The sequence below is a fragment of the Dryobates pubescens genome, chromosome 21 (genome assembly GCF_014839835.1).
Source record: "Dryobates pubescens isolate bDryPub1 chromosome 21, bDryPub1.pri, whole genome shotgun sequence".
NCBI lineage: Eukaryota > Metazoa > Chordata > Aves > Piciformes > Picidae > Dryobates > Dryobates pubescens.
In genome coordinates this window covers 9,329,315-9,346,073 of record NC_071632.1, presented here as the reverse complement: position 1 = coordinate 9,346,073, position 16,759 = coordinate 9,329,315, and the positions used below count along the sequence as shown (strand labels likewise).

At 46.7% G+C, this 16,759-nt stretch overlaps 1 protein-coding gene across 1 annotated transcript in view; it reads right to left on the bottom strand.

Annotated features, from left to right (window-relative positions):
• Positions 1 to 13,880, bottom strand: part of ARHGAP12 (Rho GTPase activating protein 12) — a 91,035-nt gene extending 77,155 nt beyond the window's left edge. The window contains exon 1 of the mRNA XM_054171344.1: positions 13,747 to 13,880. The gene's annotated coding sequence lies outside the window, so the exon portion shown is untranslated. The remainder of the gene's footprint in view (positions 1 to 13,746) is intronic.
• Positions 13,881 to 16,759: the final 2,879 nt, after the last annotated feature.

Below are 16,759 nucleotides of genomic sequence, written 5' to 3'. Positions count from 1 at the left end.
GAAGCCAACAGGGCCCACAGCCATAGAGCTCTTACTCTTCAGAACCCATTGTTCACATCTAAATGTCTCATCACAGGACATGTGTGGGAGACAGCAAGCTAGCCCCCGACCAAAACAATGGGAAGGACTGTTCTAACCATTTCACAGCACAGATGATCAAGTTCCAGTGTCTGTGACCATTATTAATTTACTAGTAGAGATGCCACCTTTTATTGCTACTTCTCTAGTTCCTCTGTTCCACTGCAGCCCCTGCACCAACTCTTCTCTATTTAATTCTGCTTCATAGAAGAGAAAACAAAACTTCTGTGCCAACAGCTGCTGCAGAAGGAGTCAGGTAGAAGGTTATGACATTTCCATGACATGCTGCATTTCATTCCTTCAGTTCTGTGTTTTGCTTCTGACAAAAAAGTTATTTCAAATCCCTGAGTGGGCTGGTATGAAGGAAACTATGTGCTGGCTTAGAGTTCTTAGTCATTTCAGCATATCACAGCCATTCCCAAGGAGTCACTGCAGTTCAGGAACCAAACCCTTTCCAGTCCTGTTTCTTCTTCAAACAGAGCTATCTTCAGGAATCCAAATTCACATTTTGTCTTATATTTGCTTTCCTCCAGCTTTCGCTGCTGATTTTCCTTGCTTTTTATGTTTGCCCAATTGTTTTCCATTGAAGAAGGAAAAGAAACCCTTACATAGTATTTCATAGCTCTAAGACTGGTGTAGCAGCAACGTTGTAGGTGGCAGAGTCACTGCTGCCACTGGTTCTGTTGTCTCAGCTGATTCCAGCCAGAAATGAGTCATTCAAGGTTTTCACTAGAGAGTAAACTATGGGAGAAAACCATAAAAAGGGATCCATTCAGTTGTCTTTATTTGCATCACAGAATCACAGGTTGGAAGGGACCTCAAAAAATCATCCAGTCCAACTGCCCTGCCAGAGCAGGCTCACCTAGAATAGAACACACAGGAACACATCCAGGCAGGTTTTTAATATCTCCAGAGAAGGAGACTCTACAAACCCCCTGGGCAGCCTGTTCCAGTGTTCTGTCACCCTCACAATGAAAATTTTTTTCCTCATGTTTATGTGGCACGTGGAGGGGTTAAAAACAGCACAATTGTTTGTCATTAGAAAGAATGGAAACTTGCAGTACTTTGGCTGGAGCAGCATTGGTTTACAGCCCAAGATGATGTGAAAGACCATAGCTCGACTTTACAATTGCTCCATGATGAAAAAAAGGGAGAAAATAAAGACTGTTAGCTGTGACACTGTGTCGCACCTCTTCACCCTACCTGTTACCCAATGCCTTTTCCCCCCAGCTCAGATCCTTTCTGTGTTGTCTCTCCCTAAAGCATTCATGAAAACTTCTTGCCTGTCTTTAAGCCAATCCCCAAACTCTCTTATTTTCATCAAAACCACTGATTCACTACAGGCTTCATTTGAAAATCCAGTTCCAACTTAATAAATAAGAAACCTTTTGGTGAAAATGTTGGTGGCAAACATAAATATTTTTGGGAGGAGAAGAGGCTTATTTCTCTTTTGAAGGCTGTGAAATAAAAACATGTCCGATATACACACATTTTAGCCAGTTCTAATTAGCTCTGTCCCTAATTAGGAAGTCTAGAAGCATTGTGCATACTAGGTCATGACTTCAGCAGTACATAATGTGCATGCTCCATCCACTGTTTTATGTAACCGAGGCCATGATCTCTTCCTGCAGAGTGGGAATAAATATGGTGCAGCACCTGTCTGCCCTAACAACAGGGTGATGCTGTGTAGGATGCTGGTTTCGGTCAGGATGAAACTATGTCCTGGAAGGGAGGAGCCCCTAGCTGCTGCAAACAGCTGAGCCAGGATAAAAGCTGTTAACACCAAGGCAAGTTCACAAGGAAGTAATCACAGAGCTCTAAGTATCTATTATACTACTGATAAAAGAATACCTAGAAGGTGCTCCAAATTATGAAATAATAGCTATACCTTAGGGATGAATAAAGTCCAAAGCCAAGTGAGAGGTGTTTACTGCCTCAGAGTTTTGTTATCATTATGTTTGCAATTAATGAAAGGGGAGAGAGAGTTCCCAGGCATCCTGCCGAGACAGAAAAAACAACTAGGGAGGAACAAAATTAAAAACATGCCCCGACTTGGGTCAAAACAAATTTAAATGTGAGAGGTTTATAGCAAAATGGAGACCTTGTAGTTTAGTTCAGACAAAGCAGAAACTGGGTTTCAAACAATGTTTACCATCTTTTCCAGATTAGCATCCCCACCATGAGACAGTCAGACTAAAGTGGGCTACCTTCGGTCCCTCTGGCTGGCACAGTTTTGGTGTGTGGAAAATATATGAGCAGTCATTTCAACAAAGGACATGAATGCTTCTCAGCCTGGAGCTCTCCTCGAGAATGGAAGATATGTGAAGCTCAGTCCCTCTGCCAGTGAAGGTTTAATTATTAATGCTAAGTGGAACAGCAGCAACAGGATTGCGAGCACCCCAGAATATTTAATGGTGTGGCAGTCAGCGATGAAGGACTAAGAAAGAGGTGGTGGAGGGGGCTGAAATACCCTCAAGCAGACACTGAACCTGCGTCTTTCACACCGACAACGAATGTTTAAAGAGAGGCAGCCCCCTCCCCCAGCTCCGTGATGGGAATACGGTGACATTGCTGTTGCTTTGCTCTCCCCAGGCAGCATCGTTCAAATGAATTCAGAGCGAACCTAATAAGTTTTTGAACGAATAAGACTGCATTTGTAGTGATTTTATTGTTCACTGGAAATGCACCATCCATCCCTGCTCTTCCAATGTAATGCACATTGCTTAGTGCACTGATAACCAGAAATCATCCTTAAAACAAACACAGTACTTATAGGCATCCTATCTCTTGGTCAGAAAACAAAGCACCAGCCAGCTACTTCTGAGCAGGTCTCAGACTGCAGCTTTCTGTGCCAGGTCATCTGGCACTGAATGATATGCCAGTGCTCACTTCCCTGCATCAACTTTGTCACAAGAGGACAGTAAAATAGAGAGAGAGCTGGTGATCTGGACCACGTACTCCACGCATGCCACAAACTGAGTGTCTCATTAGGTGCTGGACACACAACGGTTCAAAAATAAGCATCAAACAGGTTGTTGCTGTGGAGAGTGAGAAGCTGTTGTGCCAGCAGAAGTTAACACAGGTCCCCTGATGCAGTGGTGGGTAAATAACAAACAGTCATTCATTTTTAAGATACAGGTCTTCAGCTATCGCTCTTGGAATGATGTTGTTATTATTATTTAGATCTCAATTACATTACCCACTGAAGACAATTATCTTTCTCTCCCCTTTTAATTTTGCTTCTTGGAAGACGGCAAGGGAGACATAAAAGTAGAAGAATTGCCATTTCTTATAAGAGTAGCTCAGTATGTTTTATGAGTGGGCATCACCCATTCTCCCCACTGCACTATGTCTTTGTTATTTATGCCATTTTTCTTTTTTTCTTCTTCTTCTTCTTCTTTTTTTTTTTTTTTTTTAAAGAGATTGGGGGTGGGGGGAAAATTATCTTTGGTAGAGACCAGTACAAAGAAACACTATAAGAAAAAAAAGTATAACATCCTGGGAAGGAGAAAGCAGATCAAAAGTTCCCAAGTGTGCCCTTTCATTAAAAAAAAGGGGAAAGAATAAAGAAGGGAACATTCAGTGATACTGAAATGTTACAACGTAGAAACTGAGAGAGGTTTTCACACAAACTAGAACAGGGAACTTGTTGCCAAAGTCTTTCACTGAAGCCCAGAGGATAGCAAGAAGAGACAACAAAAGGAGCTTTACGCAGGTGGCTGTGACACAGTGGTGGTTACAAACGCTCAGGTTTTATAGCGCAGACCAGCCCTTTGTACCTCCCCTTGGAGAGCAGGAAACCAGGGCATGTTGTCTCATTTGCTATTCCTCCAGTAGAGCTTGATTTTCGTGACTTTCATCAATGGGGTGTTGGCACAGGCAGATCTCTGAGCTGACAGCGTGTGTCTATATTTATGTGGCTTGCTGTAAACACCAGTAAGAATTCTGAGACGTTTCATCCTGACAAATGCAGGGTATAAGTTTGTCAGGTAAAATTACCACTTATAGATGCAAACACGCTCAGTTCCTAGATACAAACATGTTCAGTTCCTAAGGTAACATCCTTTACACACTCCAGCTTAGCCAACCTGCCTCCTCTTCTGTTCCCTTTTTTATTCTGGAGAAACATGAGAAAGTTAAACAGGTTTCTGTTTGCCGTGACAAAAGCCAATCTCATATAAATGTGATGGTTTGCAAAGTGAGCACGGTGATTAGTGGTGAATCACAAGACAGAAAGCCCTCAGGAGCTGTGAAATAGCCATCAACAAGGTAGCACCACGATTTTGTCCCTGTCTTTTTAAAGGTGCATCCTCTACACTCACCACTTCTTGCCTGCAGTATTACAGGTAACACTCATTTTCAGGTCATGCTTCAGCCATGCCTTGGCATTCCTTGTGTGATCAGCCCCATCACCTGACAGATGGCAGGATGGTAGCTGGGTCACCTTTGAGCCCTAAGGCCCAGATGGATGAACAAATCCACATTTCCACAACTGGAAAGAGAAACAAAGGGAATGTGCACCCTGCCTCTTCTCTTTACTTAAAATTCCCCTCCGAGCAGTTACAGCTGAATTACGCACTCTTCCCCTCTGCCGTGTATGCGCTTTCTGGCTGGCCAGATTTCAGTAATCTATTATTCATTGCCTTGCTCTCTCTTCCCTGCTTTTCCCCCCTCTAACCCTACCGCCGGGGTTTGACAGGGCTGCTGGGGGGGCTCCTGCCCCACCAGCAGGCAGACCTCTTCTCCTGCTTACCCATTACGGGTTGTTGCCATCTGCAGGAAAACCAGAGTGGACATCCAGAGAAACTCATCCGAGCTCCTGGGAGTCAAGTCATGCCCCTTAAACCGGGTGGCTGAGCTGTGAGCTGGGGCTCAGTGCAGTGCAAATGGAATCTTTGGAGCTGTTGGGGGAATGAGTTGCCCCCGGGGCTCTGGGTGAAGCCCAAAGTGACCCCCACGCCATGGTGACAGGATTATTACACCAGACTAGGCTGTCCCACCGTTGGGTAGGCTTCCTTTTACATACAGATCTCCTCAGGTCATTTCCTTGTGATATACAAGATGCACAAGAAGACTTTTTCTCCCAAGGGTTAATTAATCCTAAACACAAGAGAGAAGGCTCACATTTTAAATCCTCCTAAGCAAGCAGGTATTTTTGGAACAGTAGGATCTTCAACACCCTATAAAACCTAAAAAACTCCTCTGGAAAGAGGGATGCACTCTGATTTCAGGAGCTCCTGAGCCTTCCTGTGGCCTCTGATGCACCCACCATGCAATGGTCCTGCTGGGCCAAATGTTTGTGAGCAAAAAAATAATGTCCTGCATTTGGTAGGATCCCAGGCAGATGACTATCAATATGCATTCTGAAAAGAAACCTTTATGGTTTCATATCTGGTGCTCCTATATTGAAGCTCCCTGTCAAAAGAAAATTAATTAATCTCTTAATGGGAGCTGAAATGACAGCTCCAATTTGCAGTGTTACCTTTTATGCCTGACTGTACATTGCAGTCATTTAATATCCCCCAGAGAGGAGCTTTTAGAGAAGTATACAGGTTACTTTTTATAGTTCTAAATCTTCTCTTACTTCTTTACTTACAACTTCAAATAACTTTTTGACTGGCTAGTCAGATAGCAAAAGGCAAAGTACCTTTTGCTATCTGGGGAGGTACTCAAGGGGAGGCCAGAGAAAATACAGTGTAGAGAGAAGACAATTACATTTGCTACACAAACTTATGGTGTAGCAGAAATAGTTCACATTATAGATAAAGTTGCAAAACAATTCCAAACAATACCTTAAAAGAAGATGATCTGAGAATCCAGGCACTTGCTCTGGAATAATTTTTGGTTGAATTCACATATTTAAGCATTTTAGTATCTGGACTGTTTGGCTTGGTGGGAATGTCGGGAGGTTTAGCAAAATTACTAGACCACAGTGTTCAAATTAGCTTCCTAGGCTGAGGAAATCTGACAGTCATTCCTCTCCAGATAAATCATAGCCTGACAAGATGATGTGCTCTCTATTTTCTGTAAATTCTGCAATTTTTCATTCTGTGACTGCACAGCAAGAGAAAGACAAATGACCTTATTAAAATCAATGCTCCCCAAAGTAAAAGAAGCCTTTGTTTCGGTCAATATATTCTCTTATTATCTGGCACTTACATGTGAAGGCTGCTGAAAATTTATTACACATTGACTTTGGAGCATCAAAAAGAAAACCAGGAAATGGATCTGCAGAGGCCACAGAGCTTGTGTCACTTGTGATTCATCCATGGCTTTATTCTTGTTAATTGACCATAAGATGCAGATGATTATTATTCACCTCTGTGCTCCAGAGTATATAATGAGAAAAGTACTCAGAGTTGTTTGTATTTACCATCCACAGTGCTGTGAACAAGTAATAGGTGTAAGACAGTAAAAAGGTGGCTTCTGTGCTGAAGAATGAATACTAGATAAAAGAAAAAAGTGGCATAAGGAGAAAAGGAGATGCCATGGGAACTGGGCAACCTTGCTGCTGCAACCATAGAGTATGACAAAGAAACCCATGCCAAAGCAGTGGGAGCTGTGGGTGGGCATTTCACTTCCCTACTACCCTCTTCTCCTCAGGAATCTACAGCTCAGGGCACCACTGCTGCTTCATTCGGGGGATGGACTCTTTTCACAGGACTTCTATCAAGAATAAGTCAGCTCATGGCACCAAGAGCACACCAAGACTATCACAGAATCACCAAGGTTGGAAGAGACCTCAAAGATCATCAAGTCCAACCCATCACCACAGACCTCATGACTAAACCATGGCACCAAGTGCCACGTCCAATCCCCTCTTGACCACTTCCAGGGACGGTGACTCCACCACCTCCCTGGGCAGCCCATTCCAATGGCTAATGACTCTCTCGGTGAAGAACTTTCTCCTCACCTCGAGCCTAAACTTCCCCTGGCACAGCTTGAGACTGTGTCCTCTTGTTCTGGTGCTGGTTGCCTGGGAGAAGAGACCAACCCTCTCCTGGCTACAACCACCTTTCAGGTAGTTGTAGATGGCCATAAGGTCTCCCCTAAGCCTCCTCTTCTCCAGGCTAAACAATCCCAGCTCCCTCAGCCTCTTGTCATAGGGCTTGTGCTCGAGGCCCCTCACCAGCCTCATTGCCTGCTGGTGGTTCATTTAGAGATATTATTTAATACTGGGGGGGGGGAGGGGGAAGAGTTATTAATTTAGAAATTCTATAGGGTAGGAGGTAAGGGAACATAAGCTGTGCAGCAGATTTTCACAATGTTGTGTTCCTCTGATTTAGGGGCTGGCTTAGCTGATACAGAAGTCAGTGCTACTGAGTGGTTTTCTCCCACTCTCCCTGCCCACTAGCCCACAGGGTGCCTTCCTTGGCCCAAATTACAATGTAAGGCAGTGGTTCTGTCCTCCTGTGCAATGCCCAAGGCTGAGGGGAGTGACAGGTGCCCTTCAAGCCTCTTCCCAAAGCCTAGGGGAGATCCCAACAGGAACCTGCCCAGAAACCAGAGCAGGGGGTCCTCAAACCCACTGCCCTGTGTTGCTGATGATTTAGAGAAAGGTTTGTCTGGGCTGACCTGTTTCCATGCAAGGAAGGGGAAGCAGCAGGTGGAACTGGTGGCCACCTCCCATCAGTGGTTTCTCTACCTCTAACCCAGGAAACCACACAAGTTTCCATTCACTCCTCAACATGCAAGCCTTAGCACACAGGAGGCTGCCATAGGACATGGTTTTAAGACAGTGAAGACCTTTTGTTTACAGGTTTCCATTTCAGAAGGAGGCTTTTATATAGCAAGGCAAAGATTTTTTTTCTGTCAAGTCTAATCCAGGGCAATGCCATGCTATAATCTCCTAATTATACTATGCAGTAGGATCAGCCTCTAATCCCTAATTATGCCCTTGCTTGGGAAATGTTTTGTCTCACTTCTGTCTCTTCTGCACAGTCTCTACCTACCCTTAGGATCCTCAGAGCTGCTCATAGTAATTTACAGGTGGTTCTCAGCAGTTTCTTAGATGGAAATCACAAATTCTCCCTCAGAAGCAATCCAGCCACCCTAAAACTCTTCATAAATTTGACCCAGATAGATATTTTTAGGGAAGAAAACAAACCAAGCAAATACTTCATTAATTGGTGGTGACAATTCTTTCCACTACAGAGGGAGAATGTTCTAGACCCCTGCTTATGCTTGCTTGGGTGCTCTTCCCATTTGCACCACCGAAAAACTCTCACCCCTAGTCATGGAAGCTCACATCTAATCCAAATGGTACCTTCATGCATCAGGGAGCCTTTAGCCAACAAGCAGTGATTGCCCAGCTATTCAGAAGACCATCCCCAAACAGGACATGATTTATTGGTCAATTGGACACAGCTGCAATGCTTTGGGTCAGCCTGACATCCTGGCCGAGCTTTGTCATTCACCCAGCACAATGGGGGCACAGCTGCTTTCTGAGGGTGGACTGACCATCCTTTCCAGCTTGTCTCCATGACTCTCCCTCCTTTCACTTTTATCTGCATGATATTCTGGAAACCTGCTTGGGGGGGGCTGGGGGTAGGGGGGCTGGGTAGGAGAAGAGCTGGAGAAACAACTATCTGTCAAGAAGACTTTGTGGAGACCTTATAGCAGCATTCCAGTGCCTGAAACCTCACGATTTTGTGAAGCTCTTAGGCTTCAAGCACCAGCATGACAGAGCATAGGACCTGTGTGACTGTCCATGCTTCGTATTTGTAGGATAGAAAGAGGTCTTTCTCTAGGTGCCATAAGGAAGAGACACTCACCGTCAGTGTTACGTGTGAAATGTTCATGTCACCTGGTGGGGGTGGCTGTGGTGGAGTGAAGTGCTGCTCAGGTGCTGCTGTCACTGTGTCCCTGCTCCTCAGTGGGTTGGTGGGTTGGAGCCCTGGGCCCTCTGTTGCACATCTACTCTCCGTGGAAGGGAGAAGCTGCTCATGAGGGGAGGGAAGAGGCTCTCAGAGTCTGTGTAGAAGGAGACTGCAAGAAAAGAGAGATGAGCAGGAGGTCTTCCAATATTCATTGGCTGTTTTTCGCAGGAAAGAGAGCTGGGCTCAGGGTTACTTTATCAGCCAGAGAAGTGCTCCAGGACAGAGGAGCTGCCATCTCTTTGGCGATCAGGTTGCAAGAGAGTTCCTGTGTGATGCAAACAGTCCCTTTGCCTGATGCTGCTTGTAGAAGCTGAAGGGGATTTGGCACAACAATTGCCCTAAAACTCTGGAATTCCTAATTGCCATCACACCCCTCTCATTGCACAACTGGTGTTTGGTATGTGACACAGCACTAATTGTACACTTCGCTTCGGAAGTTGTAACTAATTACTGTTGTCCTGACGAGTGCTTCTACTCTGCCTCCTGTTTGCACACATAGGGTTGATAGCAATACATCAAAGATTTTATCGCTCCAAGCCAGTGACTCAAGAAGTGTAAAACTGCAATGAATCCTAAGCAAGTGGTGCCAACAAAAGGCTGAGGGCCAGCTGGAGGTACATCCCCGTGTCACGGTGTGAGAGTGAAACTCATACCTGCTTACGCCAAGTGGATTTGGATTCCTTGACTTGTTAACAGCTCGCACCTTTCCTGGCATCAACCCAACTTGGAAGTTTATCTAGTGAAGTATGACTATGAATAATACTCCTCCAAACAAGCTAATTTCATAATTTTAGAGAGGAAGGGCGGCAGAAGCTCCTTCCAGGAAGGAGCGTGGCGGCCGCTGTGTGCCCACGCCTGCCGCGGGGCCGGCAGCACGCTCCGCTGAGTCACCACACCTCACTGCACTCTGGTGCCACCAGCTCCTCCCTCTGAACATCTCCTCCTGCACAACCTCTGGAGTTACCAAACCATTGGGCAATTCAGGTTACGGCTCTCCCGCAGGAGACACACTGGGCACTGATGCCCATGGCCAGTAGCTCCCAGAAAGCACCCACAAAGCAAAGGCAGTGCCCCTAAGCACCCTTGTCAAGTCTGGTAGGTGCCTGTTCTGTGGCAGGAAGGGTGATGTGTGCCAGCCTTGCTCCCGAGAGCAGAGCCTCCTGCCTGACTCGCCTGAACACGCCCATGGCTGCCCATGGCATCCATCAACATCCTGACTCAGGTTCATGCCGAGGCTCTGCGCACAAAACACCAAGGATGTGAGTCACTGGGCAACGAGTGAGCAGGCTGGCTCCCTTCAAAGCACAATGCCCTTTCCTGAGGGTTGGCAGCTGGTTTTTTGCTTTTAATTTTCCCTTTCCTGTGGGCAAAGCCTTGCCCTCCTTTGCTAGGGGAGATAGGGAGGGTCTGGACACAGCTCACCCAGCACAGCCAAACTGTACAAGAGGCAAGATGCTGGCTCAGTCTGTTTCAGACGGAGAGCAAGGTGCTTTAGTCTGAACACAGCCCTAACACCTTATCCCCTCCAAACACATCTCTATTATTAACAGTAATTATATAAGGCCTAATTAGCAACAGATAACCCTGCTACTAACATCCTATGAGAGACTTTTAGTAAATCATCCTGCACCCTATGTGTGATCTTTGCACAGAAAAGAAGTCTGACCTCTGTCAAGCATTTCATAAACTAAAAGCAATAAACAAAGTTTTCCTCTGGGAGCTGTTTTCCCTGTCTCAAGCAAGGCTTTCCCAATATTTCTTTGTCTGCCTTTTTTTTTACACCCCCTTTTTTTTGTCCTCCTTAATTTTGGAAGGTATGTAGCACTAAGAAGTGCCATTGTAGAAACAAACTGTACAGAGTCTCCAGCATGTGACAGTCTGGGGTAATCTCAGTGACAGTATTGCACACAATTACACATCAAATGAAAATCACATTTCAGAGGGGAACACATTCCACATTGCTCCCCCACAGGAATATTTCAGAGGGTAGGAGAGACCTGCAGCTGTTTGGAGCATATTAGTCTCAGCGCACAGTGAGTCAATATTTAGTGACCTATCTTTTTCCAAGTAAATCTGAGTACAGGACAAGATCTTCCACTTTACTGATGCTCTGGGGATGCTTGTGCAGAGAGGGGTGGCAGCGAGAAGCTCTCCACTGCAATCCACTCCAGTGCAGAAGCGGCAGCAGCTGCCAATGCTGCCGGACAGCGAGGTGCCTGAACCGCCAGCTGCCCTGGCACAAGCAGCCTGTGCCTTGCTGCTGTCAGCACCGGTGGTAGGAGCAGGGCAGCATTGGGATGGCACACTGCACTTCCAGAGTGCTGTGTGCTCCTTGGTGAACACTCACTGCATCCCTGGAGTGGGAAACAAGTTCACAGCAGGGAGCCTGCAGCACAGGCCTGTTGCCAGGCTAGGCTCTGCTGTGGAAGTGGCTGTATTAAACAAACTATGAGCTTTGCTGGCACTTGGCACCAGGCCCAGCCTGCACCAAGCTGGTTTCAGCAGCTAATGCCCTGCTGGGGCAGGGTGGCTGCTCCCTTCCTGCCAGCTGCAGGGATGCTCACCCATGGCTCCTCTGCTCCCTGGAGCAGGAGGATCTCCAGCTGCAGCCTCCCCAAGCAGTTCACGCTGCGTGGGCAGCAAAGAAGGGCCCTGCCCAAGACCACACTCAAGGCGTAACCTGAATTAGGTCATTTCAGCTGGAGAGCATCCACAAGGCTCTCTCTGTATCAAAGCATCAGTAGAACATAACTGTCTTGAGCAATCAGGAATGCAAATATACATATACATGCATCCATCCCCACACAGGTATGTGTACACACAGGTATTTGTTGTATACGTACCTGGGTAAATACTGGGCACGGTGTGCAGTGTTGTGAGTAGCCTGAGGCCTCTGGGGCAGTAGACAGCAGTCAGCTTCTCTCTGACTTTAAGGAGCATTTCTTAACATGTGTATCTTAAATGAATGCTCACTGAGTCAAAAACAAACGATCCCATCAGTGGTACTTATAGAAGATCAGCCTAACTCCTCAGCTAAACACATTGCCCTGCTCTCTTTCTCTGGCATTTTCAGGCTCCAAGCCTAGAGGACACTCCTGCTACAATCACCACACACAACTAGCTACCAGACACGGACCACAGTCACAGGGATGATTTGGGCTGCAACAGCACCCTGACATGTGAAACTTTTTGGCTAGCACTCCACATCCCAGTGACACAGGGGACACTGAAGAGGCAGGTATCTATTCAGAAAACAAAAAGCCAGTGCAAGGAGTGCAGCATGCCCCAGCCAGCTGCTGGAATAGCTGCTAGAGAGGGTAGAGCCCAGTCCTGCTCCCCACAAGGGCTTAAACACTTTTCTAGAAATATTCTTTCTAATCCCTTCTTTAAACAAAAAGAAAGGGGAGGTTGTTCAGCTCTTTGAAAGTGCATAGGAAGTGGGAGTAGGGAATCTTCCCTGCAGACCCATACATGAATCATGACTTTCTGTTTTGGTTCATTTAGGTTTGGTTTTGGTTACTGCTTTCACCTACTGGTTTAGTGGTTAAAATAGTCAGCCAAGATGTGGGAAACTCTGGCCCAGCCCCTTCCTCTGCTCAAAAGCAGGTGCAGGCTCTTGCTGCCCTCTCGGCTCCACCTGTGGAAGCTCTTCCTTTTCTGTATAGAATCCACAAATATCATTGAGTCAAGTCAGCATGAATCTCTGGCCTTGAGATCACCACTCATCAGTGGAGGTACAAAAGCCCTTTCCTGTCCTCACTCATAATTATTGAATAACAAATAGTGGAATGTTCCCTGCAGCATGTTCCTTGCCACCAAGACTTCCTAATCTGGGTGCAAGAGGGGTCAGCACCTCCCTGGTGGCCTGGGAGGTGGCAGACATGTAAGGGACTTTGATGTCTGTGGGTGTGGAAAAGCAGAAGATAAGAGGGTCAGGGTGGGCTGCTATGAGTACAGCTAAGTATTGGGGTGTGAAGTTGATTTGGGCTCCTTTTAGATGTGTGCAGTGGTGAGTAATCTGCACTGCTGTGAAGATACAACAGGAAGTAAAATAAAAGGCGGTCTCCCTAATCTCTTCTAAAACATCTGAATTCTCTATTAGTCCAAAGCCTCCCAGTGGATGCTGAATTTTCTGTCACCAGTCCTGCCAATAACACTGCTCTGCCCCTTAGCGGCCCAAAACCTGCTTAAGGTCAAAGGTTTTGCCTGGGATAGCATTCAAGAATTGTAGGGGCAGGGGAAAAAATTGAACTGAGAAAATAAAAGCTCTACACCTTTATTCCTTTCCAGTCCAACACAATACCCACTTCTCTGAAGAAGTCTGCTTGACTTTCCCCCAACCACATGAGCCATTTTGTCTTTGACACTGTCTCCAGACACACCATCTCTGTCTCCTCTTACAGACCTACTTCCACTTTTGCTCTTACCACACAAAACTGCAAACTTTTCACAGCAATGCACTTGATCAGCTGAAGTCGAAGCAAAGCCTCATGGAGCCCATCCTTACCCACGTGGCTGACTGGTCCTTCCCCCCGAGGCTGGACCTACCACCTCGCCTGACCAGATTTCTAAGCATCAAGGCAGTGAGGGACCTGCCCCGGCAGGAAGGTGTGCTGCAACCAGCAGAAACCGATAGCGGCGGCAGCAGCAGCACCCTGCCGCGTCAGATCCCCAGCAGCACCACAGCTACAGATTTTCCCGATGGTTATCTCTTTTCCCAGGCTGCTCTCTGGGTGCAGCACAGGGCAAACGTGTTTCACCAAGTCAGTGCCAACCCACACCAACTCACCCTTTTACTCAGCAGCAGCAAGATCTTAGCATCTCTTCCAGCAGCCAGCCCTTGGTATTACACGGAGTGAAACGGAGACGCAGCTCAGCTCTGCTGCTGTCTGTGCTGGGGCAGTGTGGCTTTCCTCTCCCCTCCCCACGCCTTGTGTTCCCACTTTCACCCAGGCTCTGGAGGAACAATCCTTGCCTTGTTCCCGCTCAGTGACCTGGTGCTGGGATTAACACGCATGAGCAGCTGCATCATCTGCACAGAGGAAAAATGCCAGCACTGTGGCTGAGCATAAATGGCATCTGCCTTTGCCCCAGCCACTCACACCCGACCACAGCCAGCCACTGGGGTGGGTGGAGATTTGACATGACCCAGGAGAGGCGTTGCACACACAAAAAGCCCCAACCCACTTGGGTTTTTGAACAGGATGAAGAGGTTGATCCGGGGGTTTTCTTGGGCAAAAGGTCATCTGCAGAGAAAGTCTTGTGCTGTATTGCTGGTGGGGTTGCAGAGAGGAGGTCTGGGGGTCACAGAGGTGGTATTTAGAGTAGCAGAGCCCCCAGGTAACATGCCCTTCAGCTATGAGCTTGGTAGTAGGAGTAGTAGTAATAATAATAATAGCAACAAGAGCAACAATAACATAGGCCCTTTGTGGAGTGCTGCCAAGAACTGAGCCCTGAGTGAGTCTGTACACCCTAGGGAGACCTCCCTCACCATAAGTGGGACTTGAGGAACACAAGCCCCTGTTGGGAGAACACATCAAGATGTGTTTTCACTGATCACCGACCAGGTAGCTTATGGGAATGGTTTCCAGTCCCTGCCTGGGGGGTGGGGGAGGGTCCCAGGGAAGGAGCCTGCACTTCTCCCTCTGCAATATTCTCATGGCTCTGCTCTCCAGCACTTCCAAAGGGCTGTTCCTTTCAGCTGCTGAAAAGATGGTATCAAGGGCTGAATCTCCAGAAGTGTTGTAGCAGTAGTGTTTATACCCATGTACAGTTTCTTGCAGACCACAAAAGGCAGGCAGCTGCAGCTGGACCTGACTCTCTGCTCTGGATAGAGGCTGAGGGCGGTTCTCCACTTGCCTTTCTGGAAAGCCCTAAGGGAAAGCAAAGGAGGCAACAGCATCCACCCACTGCTTCATTTGACTGTCCCAGCATCACCATTTTCAAGTGCTAGCAGGATTCCATGATTAGGCAGGGTGAAGAAACACTGCTCCCAGTGCTCTTAGTGCCAGACACTGGAGCTGGATGCAGAGGAAAGAGCCACACCACAAGGCAAGCTAGGTTAATGGTTATGTCCCCTGGTTCAGAGGGGGGTGCCTGAGTAGACATACCTGAGAAAATCTCTGACAAGATCAACTTGGTGGGGCTAGATTCATAGGGGTCTTCAGGCATCAGAGTGCACTTACAGAAAGTTATCATTTCAGTCTATATCATTTCACTTTAATTATTAGGCACATCTGAGGAGTGGGTTTTGCCCCCTATAGACAGAGGAAGCCATGCTGGCATGGGCAGTGTTTGAGACCCCTGCCTGGCAGGGTAGCAGAGGGAGGGCTGTGAATACTTGTGCCATGATGGTGCTCCTCTGGGGATCATGCCCTCAGCCTGCCTGGGATGCCTGAAACCCAGTGGAGAATGGGAGCAACGCATGACAGCAGAAAGGACTCCTGAGACACAATGTGCTTCCATGTTCTTCTTTTCCATGAGCTTCCACAGCAGATAGACCTGTCAAAAGATTTTGTTCCTATCCACTAGTGACGGTATCAAATTAGGAAACTCAGAATTAGCTACAGAATAAAGACTTATTACCTGCTCAGCAATTTAAATGATCTGCTCTCCCATACTCCACTTTTTTTTGTGGAGTTATGTTGACATTTGAAAAAACAACAACAGAAAAGTTCTGTTGCTATAGCTACCAAGATGAGCTTCCAGCCATGAGACTATGATCAATAAAACATGCCAGATGTGGCTTCAAGAGCTTTCATTAATAAAAGAAAAACAAGTGCAATGAGAATCATTAGAATAATTCTAGGGGACACAAATGTGATGCTTTTAAATAAGTAATCTGGTGAAAGGAAAAAAACCCACAACTGGCACCTGTAAGACTTTACCCCAAGCACTAACTGAAGCAGTGCCCTCACTGAGAACACAAGCAGCAAAAGAGCCTTTCAGAGACGTGCAGCACATACAGCTAAGAACGAGGGAAAGGGAAACCTTCTGTTCTGAGAGGCTGCCGCAGGTCCTTCCCCTTCTGCAGAACTGCTGAGGTGCAGAACAAATCCCTGGAGCAAATCACAATAATGAAGGCTGAATTCCCTGTCCTTGCAACATCTCTCCTTCTTTGCAAGTTGTCTCAAGAGCTCAGCATCTTCTTCCCTCTAGAGTATCTAGCATACCATATGTAATATGAATTCAAAAGAAAGATGCATTCACTGCTAGGCCTAATGAAGGCTCACAGCTATGCATCCAGTGGGAGGGGAAAAAAAGCAACAGAAGAGAGGCAGCGAGATGAGCCTCAGAGACAGGTCTTGCCTGAAGGCCAGTAGCTCCGCTCCCTTCCCAGCAGCATAGGAAGGGGCTGGAGGGTTCTGGTCACCCTTCAGGCTTTCACAGCCCTAGGAGTTTCTCTTCTCTTGTCTTTTGGAACTCTTTCATGCAACACTTTTCAAACACCTCTGGATTTGGTTCTCTGCAGCCTTGCCTTATCCTAAGTTTCCAAACTGACCAAAGAACACAAGAAAGTCAAATTCCACCATTCAGCAGTCTGGCAGCCTGATATCTATCAGCTTCATCCACCAAGCATAAGAAGCAGACCTCCTCTTCTTCATCTCCATGCATAGCTATGCTCCTGCACTTTAGTGTGGATGCAGTTCTCTCCTGACAGCTCCCACAGTTAGAGCTGGATGAAGAGAAGGAAAAATTTGATTAAAATTGACCTGTGCCTTTATGCTGCTTTTTATGCACATAGGCGCTTCGCCCCCAACCCCATTCTCTCATTTTCTGTTTCCCAACTCATTTTCAGCAGT